Source organism: Astatotilapia calliptera, chromosome 3 (genome assembly GCF_964374335.1).
Source record: "Astatotilapia calliptera chromosome 3, fAstCal68.1, whole genome shotgun sequence".
Lineage (NCBI taxonomy): Eukaryota > Metazoa > Chordata > Actinopteri > Cichliformes > Cichlidae > Astatotilapia > Astatotilapia calliptera.
In genome coordinates this window covers 8738237-8751269 of record NC_137424.1, presented here as the reverse complement: position 1 = coordinate 8751269, position 13033 = coordinate 8738237, and the positions used below count along the sequence as shown (strand labels likewise).

The 13033-nt window shown below is 44.8% G+C and overlaps 1 protein-coding gene and 1 long non-coding RNA gene across 3 annotated transcripts in view; one reads left to right on the top strand and one right to left on the bottom strand.

Annotated features, from left to right (window-relative positions):
- Positions 1–13033, bottom strand: part of LOC145424185 (uncharacterized) — a 36316-nt gene that overhangs the window by 17414 nt on the left and 5869 nt on the right. The gene's annotated exons all lie outside the window — the stretch shown is intronic.
- LOC145425064 (uncharacterized) lies at positions 7034–9848 on the top strand. Its single transcript, XR_013905749.1, has 2 exons — positions 7034–8945; positions 9022–9848. It is a non-coding gene; the product is annotated as an uncharacterized LOC145425064 (long non-coding RNA).

Below are 13033 nucleotides of genomic sequence, written 5' to 3'. Positions count from 1 at the left end.
ACAGTGCCAGCAGACATGTTAGCCCAAGCATCTACAATCCATTGGCAAATTGTGGCGTAACTTGCCCGGCGCTGCCTTCCACTCTTGGTTAAACTGTGGTCTCCATCGGTCATCCATCGCTGGATGTGTTTGTCGCCGATGTGTTTGCTGCAGTAGGAGCGGAAGATGGCCAGCTTTTCCTTATAATCCACTGGAAGTTGCTGCGCTACCGTAGTCCTGGTCCGGATGGAAAAATGGCACCGTTTCATAAAAAGTGAAAGTGAAACTGCTTTTAGCCGAATGGTGACCGTCGAAACGCTTCTCCCGCTCGTTCTTTGCTCGATGATCGCCTTATGTCCGCGGAAACTCAGCTGCGTATTCTTGACCTGTCGGAGCTTGTTTTCCAGCTTCCTCCATTTGCGAACCATCGATTCATTAATCTTTAATTCTCTCGCCGCTGCTCGATCTCCATGTTCCTCCGCGTAGCTGATGGCCTTCAGTTTAAACTGTGCTTCGTAAGCGTGTCTCTTTGCCATTTTCAGGGTTGTTAAAACAACGGTGTCCTGCATAACGCACATACCTGTTCTTTTATACAGGTATGTGCAATAAAGTCAACGCACACACTTCACCCTTTAGTGTTCTCATGGTGTTCTCTACTACGTCCTCCTTACAACACAAAGGGCGCACTGCGCTATAGGGCGCGCCGTACTTTTTGAAGAAAATCTAAGACTTTTAATTGCGCCTTATGGTTGTGAAAATACGGTATTATGGCAAAACGCTGGTAAGAGTTCTTGTTCATGAATCCAATATTGAGCCAAATAACACCAACAGAGATACAGGGAGCATTATTGGCGAGGTTAACTGCAGGACCATTCCACTCACTTGTGTTTCTAGGGTAAGAGTCATTTACTTGAATGAGATCTGTTCGTACAGCCGAGAGGGAAGCACCCGTGTCGAGGGTAGACTCCACAGATGAAGCATTGAAGTTCACTTTCGTTCTTAGTGGGGTATTCCAGTGGACTTGTGAAAAATTGTCTTCCAAGTGTCCAAGACTGTGTCCACCCTGTAGTGAATCGGGCGTGTGAGGCTCCGTTAGTAACTGGGGGAAGGTTGGCCTCTGTAAAATGTCCTCCCCCCCCCCCTGTAGTTTCCCGACTGCCTGTATTGTGGCTGGGATGTGGTGCTGCTTAATTCCACCTTTTCATGGCCAGGGTCAGAGGGGCCAGGTGCTGGCAATGGCTGGACTGGGCCATGCCTAGCGGTATTCGAGGCTCGTTGTGGCAAATGAGGTTGGGTGTTACAGTTTGGGCAGGTGCGTGTAGTGAAACCTGGCTGAGAGCATTTGAAGCAGTAAGGTTCAGGCTTATAGTTGTCTTTGCTACATAAAGCAGGCTGTGGTCTTTGTGGTCCAAGCACTGAGTGAAGCTCATGAGCGCGTAGCAGCAGGTCCATTACAGAAGTGACATTAGCGCCATACAGGGCAACTCTGTATTTTTCGAGAGCATGTTTACTAATTAGGTCAATTCTGTCTTTTTCAGGTGGGGGGCTCTTCAGTTTGTCAAACTCACTCAACATGTGGGCGACAAAGGTTGGGAGCGGCTCGTCCTGAGCCTGAACACGATCCAAAATTCCTCTCAGGATGCGTTCTTGGTTGTCGGAGGGCAGAAAAACTGTCTTAAACAGTTGACAGAATTGAGCCCATGATGTGATGTGGGAGCTCAGTGCCTTGAACCATTTCCCGGGCTCTTTTGCAAGAAAGTGTGGCAGTTCGTTTAGCAATTGCCCATCAGTTAGGTTCAATGAGGCTTTGTATGTGCCAACTGCATTTAACCAGTCCTCAGGTTGCACTTTTCCGTCCCCAGCATACACAGGAGGCTCCAGCTTTGCGTGATGTAAAGCTGCCGCAATCACTCTGGAAGTGCTGCTGAGTTCAAGTGAGTGAGATGGGAGGAAAGGATTTGTAGGTTGAAATGGGTTGCTGGGCAGGAACGGATTGGTACTGTTGGTGGGTTCAGTTTTGTCCATCACATGAACATAAGGTGTCGATGTGGCCATTGGGAAAACAGGAGACTGTGGGACTGCAGGAGGGGGAGAGTTCCCCGTTGTGAGTTGGTCCCACTGCCTTAGTAAACTCTGCTGTATGTTCAGTGAGTCACGTAAACAATCACTAAGCTTATTCACCTCAGTTCTTAACTCCACCACTTGTTGGCTAAGGCTAGGAGTCACATTTTCAACTATCTGGCACATAGGTAACGAGGTAAGTTCCATGTCTGAGTCAGAGTCGTCTGGGCAGTGTGCCATTGCGATTTCAAAAAAATTAAGCCGCTCCAGGGCACAGAGCAGTTAATGATTTAGCAGTAAAAGAGTCAGTTAGGTCAGACTAGAAAGACAAAACTGCAAAAATGCGTTCAAGATTAAATTTAGAAAAACCACATATAAAATTTCGCCCAACAACTGAAATTAGACTGGAGTGATCAGAACCATGTTATTACAATAGCATGTCTGCAACACTAGAGCTCAATGCAAGATTAGTTTTAAGTCGTTTCGTTATACTGAGCCGAAGACCAGCACCAACGGTTGTAGTCGGCCAAGCTATCACTTACATGTGCTACAGCAGAGGGAAAGGGGAATGAAAAGCCAGCAGAAATGTTCATGTCCAGGCTCTCCACAGAAGAATTAATCCTTAGAAGACGAAACCAACAACAAATAACAAATCCACGGAGTCCATTTGCGTCGCGGAGTCAGCTTCTCTCTTTTTCTTTCTCCCAAGCGGAGCAGCGGCACACCACGGTATCCAGAAATTAGTTGGGTCCCACCTGAGCTGAGGCTGCGGCCATGGCTGGAGAAAACGTCCGAGCGTCCGCAAAACTGGGGGGATTTCCGAGACAGTTCACGTGCTAGAAGAGAAGAATCCTCGGCGGGATGCAAAAATCGTCTGAAGTCCAAGGGGAAAAAGTTCGGGCGCCAGTTGTAACGTGCAGTGGAGATGAAGCCAGCCGCGGAGGTGTGCAGGTGGATAGCGAATGAGCAACAGCTTCTGACTTTCCAAAAAGTACTCATTTATTTACAATATCAAAAATAAAAGTGCTACCTCTACCACACATTACTAAAGAGCACACTAGTCCGCGTACACACGGGAGCATCCATTACAGGAGGAGTGCGAAGAAGAACAAAAAGGGGGTGACACCAGTCGTGAGACAGGAGGCGCCGCCATGTGCCGATACACTGCATTACAATAGCAACTGTTACAATATAAATATTGTTCTGAGAGGCTTTTTGTTGGTTGAGTCTGAAATTGATTGTATGTACAATTCATATCCTTATAAAAAGGCAGAAATATGGTGTTTTATTAATAAACTTACATTTATGGATATAAAATAGCTAAAAGTATTAACATGCCTCAGAGAAATCACTAATAACACTAAGGGCTGGACGGATTTGATTTGCATTCTTCAAGAAGAGTGTGGTGTCATCAGCTAGCTGGCTGATGATGAGCTCCTTATCAGCTGTGCTGATTCCTTGTATAACAGGTCAAATCTCGGGGTGGAGTCTTAATCATTTTAATTGAGCTATTGCCATTCGTGTACAAGGTTTTGATAGCTTTACAGAAAAATGCCAAATTTTTCCAAAGAGTGGAAAATAAATTGATGTTCAATTGTATCAAAAGCCTTTTAAAAATCCAGGAAGAGAATGAAGCTATAGTCAGATACCAAATCAGAGTAATCAAGTAGATCTAAAACCAGTCTCATGTTCTTAGAAAGGTGTCTGTTTCTCATAAAGCCTGATTGTGTCTCATCGATAATTGTGTCCAAGAACTCTTTCATTCTGTTAGCAAGTACTAAAGCCATAATCTCATAGTGATCATTGAGCAGACAGATGGGTCTCCAATTATCGATAAGAAGTAAGTCTTTGTTTGGCTTTGGAATAAGTGTTATGAGACCCTGAGTAAGAGTAGGAGGGAGGATGTTATTCTCTACACTAAGGCTGCTCAATTAATCGAATTTTAATCACGATTACGATCTGGGCTTTCAACGATCATTAAAAATGACTGAGCCGATTATTAGCCCCTCCCCCGTGCTTTACTCTCGCGCTGCTCCGTGTGGCAAATTGAGCGCACCTCTTTGCATTTCCAACACGCATCACAACAATTAAGAAGACCCAAGGGAAGCTCGGAAAGCTAAGCAGAAGTTATTTGGAGAGGAGAGTGACTGCCATTGGTTGAAAAGAGAGGTAAAAAAAAAAAAAAACTTCAGTGGTGTGGAAACATTATGGGTTCGCGGAGTCAGACGTGGATCAAGTAGACACAGTGGTCGTGTCCAAATTCATGAATGAATGAATGAATGAATGAATGAATGCTTTATTGGCCATATGCAGGTTGCCCCACAGAGGAATAGGACCCCCCCCCCGACTTACACACACAACAACAAGACATCACATGGGAATACAGTCAGAGACCGGCAGCGTTGAGAGAATAACACTGAAAAAATTACACAACATTGGGAAAAGTACAAGAGGAAAAAAAGAGACCTCTTCACACGCTGGGCAACCTATGGGAGGACAGCATGAGAACAGGAAACAAAAAAACTCCTCTGCACAGAGAGCACATTAATGTCCACATCACAACATCAGAGCACATGACAAGCCACAGGGGATGGATAGGGGGTGGGGGGTGATTCGAAGGAACACAGCAGTCGTCCTGCACCATGCTATCATTTCAGCGCGGCACGCAGACCCGCTGCCTTCCCCCACAGGAACAAGCATCGAAGGCGTTTGGAAGGGAGGGGGATGAGTGCGTGCTTATCAGTGTAAGTGTATGTGTGTGCGTGTCCATAGTTCAGCTGAGACAGTGTCCTTCGCCGTATCAGGCTAAGTAAACAGTCCTCCAGCCGATCCAGGTGTCCTTCATGGGATGGGAAGAATAGTCATCACACAGTCGTTATCAGGGAGTTGTTTTGGTGGGCTCCAGCCTTGGGCCTAGCAGCTGGCGCCGTGGTGTCCAAATGTAGAATATTGTTGATTTCTCCTTTATGCGAGCAGCGAATTTAGCACTCTGACACTGGGGCCTCGATTTCCCGTTGGAGCGCTGCGAGCCTCCCCATGATGGTATCAAGCTTCTGTTCCGTGGTGTTGTCATTCTTTTGGTTCTGAGACCCCACAGCTGCAGTGAGCCGTTCTGCGATGTTATCCAACTTTCGCTCAAGGGTGTTATTGTGAGCAGGCCCCTCTCTGATGTATCCCATCATACGCTCAATGGTGTTAGTTTGAGTCTTCACGGCAGCTGTAAGCGTCTCCAAGGTGTTAACCATGCTGCGTTCGGTGTGGGAGGCCGCGCCTCGCCCCATCGCTTCAATTCCAGCGGTCAGCTTAGGGGGAGTTTGAACAGCCGGTTCCGCTCTCTTATTTCTCCGATAAGTCAGGGCCAAGCCAGCTCCGATCAGCAAGAACCCCGTTATCATGGTTCCGAATAGGTAAAATGGGCTGCATCCTCCTGAGGACCTGGCCTTCGCGGTCTACGTGGGCCGGGTCCTCAGAAGATCGGGTACGCCGGAAGTAAACGGCCGTGAAATTGGACGGTCTAGCCTTCTGATTAGCGTCACCGCTGTCTCGGTGGAGTTTAATAAACTCAGCCGTCTGATCCTTGCTATCTAAAGTATAACAGGACACTGGCGTAAATTCTCAACTGTCTCATACTTCTGTTTAATCAGTTTTCTGTTTGACGTTTAGTCAGCTGTGTAAAAACCAAGGTTTTTACACAGTTTTATTTTATCTTATTTTATTTTTTATTTTATCTAATCTAATCTAATAACTTTAATCTCAGCCAAACCGATTTACTCACGAACAAACAAAACACTGAAAAAAGCCAAACAATAACATTTTTAGGTTGTCTAAGTGACTTATATCTTACGTTTAACCCAAGTAGCGAAAGTCCGCGGTGATCTGAAAATGATGTGCCGGGAGTTGTGCCGTTCTCGGCCGCATCAGTAACCTCGAGCTCCCGGCTGGCTGTCGAGCTGTTGGGTAGCAGACGTCTCCGAAAACGTCGAAGCACTTTTGCAAATATGCGATATCTTGATAAACCGAGCTGATATTTGATGTTTACACAACTACTTTCTCGCCTGAAAATATGTTAAAAGTTTATTTTCTGACCCAGAAAGATTAGTAGGAGTAATTTTAAAACTTAGTAGCGGCCGCCATTGTTGGAAACTGGAGTTTGGCTGGGCCGCGCTATGAATTCTGGGATATGGTAGGCCACGAAGGATACACCCGACCCATCCTTCAAATTCGGGGAAAAGGAGGACTCGTTTGTCGGCTGCATTCGGAGCAGTATATGAATTTGGACAGCCTTCGGCGCGTCGCTGTGACGTAATCGGTCTACAAATGCGGCCTCAGGAGGATGCAACTCATGAATTTGGACACGACAAGTGTGTAAACTTTGCTAGGTGTCATAGCTGCACCACAGAGCAACACTGCAAAGTTCACTAAACATAGATGTTTACATTTTTCATTTATTTTTTATATTGCAAACTCTTGCACTGTTATCAGTATTTGCACACTATTTTACATTATTTTTTAAAGTCATTATTCAATACATTGTTATTGTTAACCCTTTAAATCCCTGTAGAACCGGAACCGGGTAAGCTAGCGCAATAATTTGTTTTGCATACAGGGAGTGCAGAATTATTAGGCAAGTTGTATTTTTGAGGAATAATTTTATTATTGAACAACAACCATGTACTCAATGAACCCAAAACACTCATTAATATCAAAGCTGAATGTTTTTGGAAGTAGTTTTTAGTTTGTTTTTAATTTGAGCTATTTTAGGGGGATATCTGTGTGTGCAGGTGACTATTACTGTGCATAATTATTAGGCAACTTAACAAAAAACAAATATATACCCATTTCAATTATTTATTTTTACCAGTGACACCAATATAACATCTCCACATTCACAAATATACATTTCTGACATTCAAAAACAAAACAAAAACAAATCAGCGACCAATCCTGGGCTATTCTCTAAGAACAAAGTTTTCGGGACCATATGTTGTGGAAAAGAAACTTAGCGAGACCAATTATGTTGTTCAAACACCTGATCGTCGTCGCAAGACCAGAATCTGCCATGTTAACATGATAAAACATTATCTTACGAGAGAGAGCGAGGATGATCCCCTCACGCCACCCAAAGCTACATCTAGCTCTCCTGTAGCATGCGTAACTTCAGAGATGGCCAATGAAAGCAGTGAGGAGGACGCGGTCCGGCGCAAAGATGCGTCACAAGGTACGAGACTAAGTAATGGTGAGATTCTGTCAGATTTGCCCCATTATTTGTCTCACCTGTCATTTGATCAGGCTAAAGATATCCAGAACCTGATTGTGTCGTTCCGGTGTATGTTTGGGGATGTTCCTACCCAGACGAGTTTGATATCCCATGACATTATTCTTACAAATCCTGCACCCGTTAAACAGCATGCATATAGGGTCAATCCCATCAAAAGGGAGGCCATGAAAAGGAAGTAGAGTATCTGATTAGGAATGGACTTGCCATACCCAGTTGCAGCCCCTGGAGTTCTCCTTGTTTGTTGGACATTAAAGCTGATGGGAGTCCACGGTTCTGTACGGACTTCCGAAGAGTGAATGCGGTGACAGTTCCTGACGCATACCCCTTGCCCCTCATCGATGATTGCATTGATGACATCGGACCTGCCACATTCATTACTAAACTGGATATGTTGAAAGGTTACTGGCAGATTCCTTTAACCAAAAGGGCGTCAGAGATATCTGCTTTTGTTACTCCAGACAGTTTCCTCCAGTACACAGTCATGCCATTTGGGTTATGTAATGCGCCAGCTACATTTCAGAGGCTTGTGAACAAAGTACTGGGTGATGTTCCAAACTGCCGGGTGTACCTAGACGACATAGTTGTGTATTCCTGTAAATGGGCAGAGCATCTTGCTACTTTGTCAGCTGTGTTTGAACGCCTCTCAGCTGCCTCGCTGACTTTGAACCTGGCCAAGTGTGAGTTTGGTAAAGGTACCATCCTCTATCTAGGCCAACAAGTTGGCGGAGGAAAGGTATGCCCAGTGGATGCAAAGATCCATGCCATTTCAACCTTTCCAGTTCCATCTACAAGAAGGGAGCTACGTCGTTTTCTTGGGATGGCTGGATATTACCGCCGGTTCTGTAAGAACTTCTCAACAGTAGCTGCCCCATTGACTGCCTTGACCAGTCCATCAGTTCCATTTACCTGGTCTGATGAATGCCAACATGCCTTTGAGAACCTTAAAGGATTGCTTTCATGTACACCTGGGCCCTGTTTCAGGAAGCCGGTTTAGTGGAAAAACTGAGTAAGTATACCCTGAGTTAACGAAAACTCTGGGTTTACGGTTTCACAAAGCGAGTTCAGCTGAAGCCTGAGTGAGTCACTATGACGACACACGCCGTGAAGCTAACCTGCCCCCTAGCAGGTTTACTACAACTAACCCTGACTGTCTCCGCCCCTTTGTCGGAAACCTGACTGTAGGAAGTGTCAGACATGGCGTGTCCCTTCCTTGAAGAGCCAGTAGATCGTGAAGCCCAAATTCTCCGCAGAGCTCTCCGCCGGGAGAGAGTGATCAGAGCGCGTTTGGACATTTTATCATTTCCTGATGATTTTCTGTGCGAACGTTACCGTTTCTCAGCACAATCTATAAGTTATTTGAATAACATCCTCAGGCCTAATATTACGCATGTGACACATCGCGGACATGCTCTCAGTTCATTACATATTATTTGTATTGCACTTCGTTTTTTTGCAAACGGGAGCTTTCTGTATAATATTGGTGACGCTGAGCACGTTTCCAAGGCTACCGTCTGTCGGGCAGTCAGGAATGTTACAGTTGCACTGAAACGTCTCCTGCACTCGTTTGTGGTGTTCCCCGGTCATAGACCCACAAGATTCATCAAAGAGGGATGCCACAAAATTGCAGGTATCAGGATGACCAAAACTTAATTTATGGTGTGGTGATACTTGGACTACTACTTAAATTTTACATTTATTTTCAGGGTTCCCAGGCGTGATTGGCTGTATAGATGGCACTCACATTCCAGTCATTGCTCCTTTAGTAAATGAAGGAGACTATGTGAACAGGAAGTCTTTCCACAGCATTAATGTACAGGTACATAGTTCCCTGTAGCATTTCAAACTAACAAATTATTTCATCATAGTAATGGATGCTAATTTGTGTTCTCTGCACTGTGAAGATCATATAGGATGCTGCCAACATTATCACAAATGTGGAAGCCAAGTGGCCAGGCTCTGTCCATGACTCACAAATATTCCGTGAATGTACACGGAGCACAAAATTTGGACATGGTGAGTTGAGAATACTTTAAAATATATAAAGACCAATTGCTTCAGGGACATTTGAACTGAAGTGTATCCTTCTGTCTTAGGAGAGTTCACTGGCTACTTGCTTGGTGATAGGGGGTATCCATGTTTACCCTATTTGCTTACCCCTTACCCTGACCCTGAACCGGGCCCACAGCAGCGATATAATCTGGCTCATTGCAGGACAAGAGCCAGAATTGAAATGACTATCGGAATGCTTAAGGCCCGGTTCCAGTGCCTGCAAAGACTCAGGGTCACCCCAGAAAGGGCATGTGACATTATTGTGGCATGTGTGATTCTTCACAACATTGCCACAATTAGAGGAGAACATTGTCCTTCTGAACCAAACATCAGCAGTGATCCAAACCATGAACATCCTGACCCTCCCACGGACATACAAGATGGAAGTGCAGTCAGAGACACCATATGTCACAATCATTTCTTTTGACCCATCACCTCAACATGTTGAAAGAAGAATAAACAGATTTTTTGTTCAACTGGCTTTATTGGTCGCCTGTATTTCCTGTACACAAAGTATTAAAAGATGTAAACCTCATAAAGTGTCTCTGTTGCTTCCTCCTCTGTAACAGCTGTCAATGTTTCTTCATTATTTTCCTGTAGTAAAGAAATAAACAACATTGCTGTTCTACTGTACACTCATATAATCTGTGGAGTATTAATCACAACTGCATGTTGGTCTGGCTCAACAGGAGGCTGCACCAGATGCAGTACACCACCACCATCAACTGATAGAATATGAGGTTTATACAGGTCACTTATAACTTACAAGGGACCAAATGGCAATTAACAAACATACCAATCACCTTACACTTCATTGTCATTATGCTCTCAAAGACAACCAAGCCTGAGGGAAGGCAAAATCAGTAGGAAAATAACTTCACTACAAAATAATCCATTATGGTAAAGAGTTTATCAAATGAATGAGTAGCACTGCAAAGGTGACTGTGAAGAAAGGATGTATGCACATCATGTATTATTTTGGATTTACCCCCTATGTAGGCACTTGTGTCTTGCGGGGTTATTGACTCAGAGGATGTCCCCGCAGAGATGCCTTCGGCCACAGGGCGCCCACTGTTTTGGCTGAGGGCCAACTGCTCAGGCTCTGTGAGTGGTGGTGGTGGAGGACCCCCACCTGTTTTTCGGGCCTCCGCTTTTTTTCTGTTGGCTATAACGGGCCACATTTGAGCATACAGAGTAAGCAAATATGTACTTGTAATGTGCTCAGATAATTTCAATAAGTGCTTACAGAAAGGAAATTAATGTAGCCTCTAACTGCAATTGATTTACATAGGACAAACAGACCAAGCACTATGGCTCATAATACAATTACACCATACCTGTTTGGACTATATTTTTATATTTCATTTTTACTTGCTGCCAGGAACGTTTGGGGCCTGTTGGGTTGCACCTGCGCTCACATCACATCACAAAATAAAATGTATAAAATAACAAATAAAATAACATATGATAAAATAACGTGTTAAATGGGTGGAAATCCCTAGATCAATGTTTATATTAACACTCACGCATTGACTCTGTCGGCTATGTTTTGCCATGCATGCTCCCTGTCTTTCGCAGCTGTGGCTGTGTTACTTTTTTCCGCGGAATTTGCGTGTTATCGGCATATGCTGCCATCAGAATTTCGGCCTCAAGCGCTGTAAAATACATTGACCACGCCTTCTTTCCCTCCGTCTCCATGGTGACTCGCTTAATCTGTGCTCCGCTTATCAGGGCTTTATGTATCCTCGTCCGCGCGCTTCACTTGGGGTTAAAGCAACTCCGCGTTGACTGAACTAATTGTTATCAGCCTTTCTGAAACCGAATATTCCGAGTTGGACAGTTCGGGGTTACTCAACCCTGCGTATCGTTTTTCACTCTGAGTTTTCTAAACCGGCTTCCTGAAACAGGGCCCTGTTCTCTCCGCCCCAGACTTCGGCCGACCATTCAAGTTGGAGGTCGATGCTAGTGCCGTCGGGGTAGGTGCTGTCCTTCTACAGGAAGATCAGGATGGACTCGACCACCCTGTGTGCTACTTCTCAAAGAAGTTCACTCTTCCCCAGAGAAGGTATTCAACCATCGAACAAGAAACTCTTGCCGTTCTGCTGGCTCTGCAACATTTTGAGGTTTATCTCGGATTAAGCAGGGAGCCCATAAAAGTCTTTACAGACCACAATCCGCTTGTTTTCCTTTCAAGGATGTACAATAACAATCGTCGGCTTATGAGGTGGTCTTTAATCATTCAAGAGTACACCCTTCAAATCTGCCATAAAAAAGGGACAGAAAATGTCCTGGCTGATGCACTATCCCGTGCCCTGTAGTCTGTTTAGGGATTTTGTTTGTGTTTGAAGGATCCAAACTGTTTGTTTGGACTTGTAAGGGTGGGGGTGTTACGTGTCTGCAGGCTGCATGTTTTCTTTCCCTCCCCTTTTGTTTTCCATTCCCTTAGGTTGCAGACTGCAGGCTGATGTCAATCTGTGTGACGTCCAACTAATTAGAGGAGGGAGGCCCTGATTGGACAACCCAGGAGTGAAACCCTTGATAAGGAGACTCACCTGTGGCTGGGCGCGGCTCTCTTCCCTCCTTGAATTGTTTGACACATGTGTGATGTTTTCCTGCTGTCTTTCTTTTGTTTGATGATTGTGGTGGGAGTAAAGTGGACTAGGTAAGTTTGGGGACCCCATACACTTACTCACGTAGAGTCTTTGTGTTAGAAACACTAGGTAAGTAGGTTGGTGCCACCCATGTAATTTTGAGCTTGTTTTAAGTTGAGGTTTAGGGTTTTTCTCTCCTGTTTGTTGCTTTTCTAGGATAATAGCTCAGCTCAGCTAAGTTTTGGTTTTGTCTTTTTGGTGTTTTTTTGGCACAACCTAACTGTCCCTTTTTCCCCCACATTTGTTGTTTGAGTCTGGGTTGTTTATTTTGTGAGAGCGCTGCCATTAAACCTTTTTTTTTTCATAACACCTGTACTGAGTTTCCGGAGTTGTTGTGTTACCCCCTCATGCCCTAGGAGAGACGTAACACCACCTTTCTTTGCAAGGACACTCAAAAGCCTGCCATCCATGGATTCTGTCAGTGTTTTGATCTGTTCACCATCAACATTGCGTGCAGCAGCAACCACAGCCTCCCAGACACTGTTCAGAGAGGTGTACTGTTTTCCCTCCTTGTAAATCTCACATTTGATGATGGACCACAGGTTCTCAATGGGGTTCAGATCAGGTGAACAAGGAGGCCATGTCATTAGTTTTTCTTCTTTTATACCCTTTCTTGCCAGCCACGCTGTGGAGTACTTGGACGCGTGTGATGGAGCATTGTCCTGCATGAAAATCATGTTTTTCTTGAAGGATGCAGACTTCTTCCTGTACCACTGCTTGAAGAAGGTGTCTTCCAGAAACTGGCAGTAGGACTGGGAGTTGAGCTTGACTCCATCCTCAACCCGAAAAGGCCCCACAAGCTCATCTTTGATGATACCAGCCCAAACCAGTACTCCACCTCTTTTTTATTATGTCCGCCATTTCCTGTCCGAAACCGGAAGTGATGTCATTTTCGTGGAAAATGTAGTTTTTTACTTGTAGGCCTTAAAAGCCTATACTGGTGTTTTTATAAGTCATGTTTGACTCTATACTTTTCTGAATAGTTTCTGGAATGCTTAGAACTCGAATTGCACTG